Here is a 2,633-nt window from a genome sequence, read left to right as displayed (position 1 = left end):
ATAGATAGATAGATAGATAGATAGATAGATAGATAGATAGATAGATAGATATACACACATAATATAGAGAGAGATCGTGAAAGAGAGAAATTTACCTCAAGGAAATAGCTCCCTGAATTGTGAAGGGTGGAAAGTCCCAAACTGATGTGTCAGGCTGCAGGTTGAAGGCTTCTACTGGATATTGTGGTTGTAGGAGTTGATGAACCCAAAACATGCAGGTCATGTGACAGTCTGGAGGGCTCTGCTGGCTCATGAGGCTACAGGGGGTAGCAAATTCAAAATCTGAAGATCAAGTTGCAGGTTGAAGACTTCTGCAGGCCTTATGTTGCAAAAACAGAAATTCAGGAAATGAAAGTGCAGGGTGGAGTGAGGGACCAAGTCTTGTCAATGTCAATTTATAAAGGCCTCACTCCTAAGGAAAGTCCTCTTTCAACTACCTGGAAGTTCATATCAGGTCACAAAATGTAAAATGATTACATGCTGTTATTATTATTGTTGTTATTGTTGTTGTCAAGTGCCATCGAGTCGATTCCGACCCATAGCGACCCTATATAGGGTTTCCAAGGAGCAGCTGGTGAGCTTGAACCGTTGACCTTGCAGTTCAAATGGCTTTGCAGTCTGCTGCATTAACCCACAGCGCCACACCAGGACTCCATTGTTAGTTGTTAGGTGTCATCAATCAAGTTGGTTCTAACTCATAGTGACTTTATGTACAACAGAATGAAACACTGCCAGAACACTGTCCAGTCCAGTGCCATTCTTACAATCATTGATAACTTGAATGCACTGCTGTTGCTACTGTGCCAATCCATCTCATTTGGGATCTTCCTCCTTTTCTCTGATACTCTGCTTTACTAAATATGATGTCCTTCTCCAAGGACTGGTCCCACCTAATAATATGTCCAAAGTATAAGAGACAAAGTCTCACTATCCTGGCTTCCAAAAAGCATTCTGACTACTTCTACCAACACAGATTTGTTTGTTCTTCATTGTACTTTTAAGATTTTTATCCAACACCATAATTCAAATGCATCAGTTCTTCTATGGTCTTCCTTATTCATTGCCCAACTTTCACACGCATATGAGGCTATTGAAAATATCATGGCTTGGGTCAGGTGCACCTTAGTTCTCAAACCATATCTTTGTTCTTGAACATTTTAGAGAGGTTTTGTGCAGCAGATTTTCCTAATACAATACGTTGTTTGATTTCTTGACTGCTACTTCCATGAATATTGATAACGAATCCAAGCAAAACAAAGTTCTTGACAACTTCTTTCTTTTCTATATTTGTCATTATGTTATTTACTGATCCAGTGGTGAGGATTTTTGTTTTCTTTACACTGAGGTGCAACCCATACTGAAAGCTGTGGTTTTTAATTTTCATTAGCATTTTAAGTCCTTGCTTTTAGAAAGCAAGATTATATCCTCTGTTTATTGCAGATTGTTAATGATTCTTGCTCTGATCCTGATGCCACATTCTTGTTCAATAATCTAGCTCAGCATACAGATTGAAAAAGCATGGGGAAAGAATACAACCATTCCTGATTTCAAATCACTCGGTGTTCTGTTCAAATGACTGCCACTTGGTCTATGTACAGGTTCCTCATGAGCACAGTTAAGTGTTCTGTAATACCCATTCTCTGCAATGTTGTCCATAGCTTGTCATGCTTCAAAATGTCAAAAGCTTCTGCATAGTTAATAAGGCACAGGTAAGCATCTTTCTGGTATTCTCTTCTTTCAGCAATGATATCCTTCATTCCACAGCTTCTTCTGAATACAGCTTGAACTTTCGGTAGTTCTGGTCAATCCAGCTGATTTTTAATCATCCTTAGCAAATTTTATTTGCATGTGCTTTAATGATATTTTCCAATGATTTCCAAATTTCATTGGGTCGCCGCTCTTTGAATGGGTACAAATATAGATCTCTTCCAATCAGTTGACCAGTTAGCTGTCTTCCAAATTTCATGGTATAGATGACTGAGTGCCTCCAGTGCTGCATTAGTTTGTTGAAAGATTTAAATTTGTAGTCCATCATTTCCAGAAGCTTATTCTTTGTCAATACCTATAGTGAACCTTGAACTTGTTCCTTCAACACCATTGACTCTTGATCATATGCTACCTCCTGAAGTGGTTCAGCATCAACTGTTTCTTTTTGGTACAGTGACTCTGTACCTTACTTCGATCTTCTTTTGATGCTTTCAGTATCATTCAACATTTTTCCCAGGTTGTTGTTGTCAGGTGCCATCGAGTCGGAACCAACTCATAGCGACCCCTTGCACAGCAAAACAAAACAATGTCCAATCCTGGGCCAACCTCACTACCGCCACCACACTTGACGCCATCAATGATGCCACCTGGCTGATCCATCTCGTTGGGGATCTTCCTCTTTTTCTCTGACCCTCCATCTTACCCAGTATGACATCCTTCTCCAGCAACTGTTCTCTCCGGACAATATCTCCAAAGTATGAGAGACGAAGACTAGCCATCTTGGCCTCCAAGGAGCACTCTGGTTGTACTTCTTCCAAAACAGATCTATTGGTTATTTTGGCAGTCCATGGCACTTTCAGTATTCTCCTCCAACACCACAACTCAAAGGCATCAATTCTTCTACGATCTTCCTTATTCACTGTCCA

This window comes from Chrysochloris asiatica, unplaced genomic scaffold, assembly GCF_000296735.1.
Source record: "Chrysochloris asiatica unplaced genomic scaffold, ChrAsi1.0 scaffold00049, whole genome shotgun sequence".
Classification (NCBI taxonomy): Eukaryota; Metazoa; Chordata; class Mammalia; order Afrosoricida; family Chrysochloridae; genus Chrysochloris; species Chrysochloris asiatica.
Note: the sequence above shows the minus strand (reverse complement) of the source record.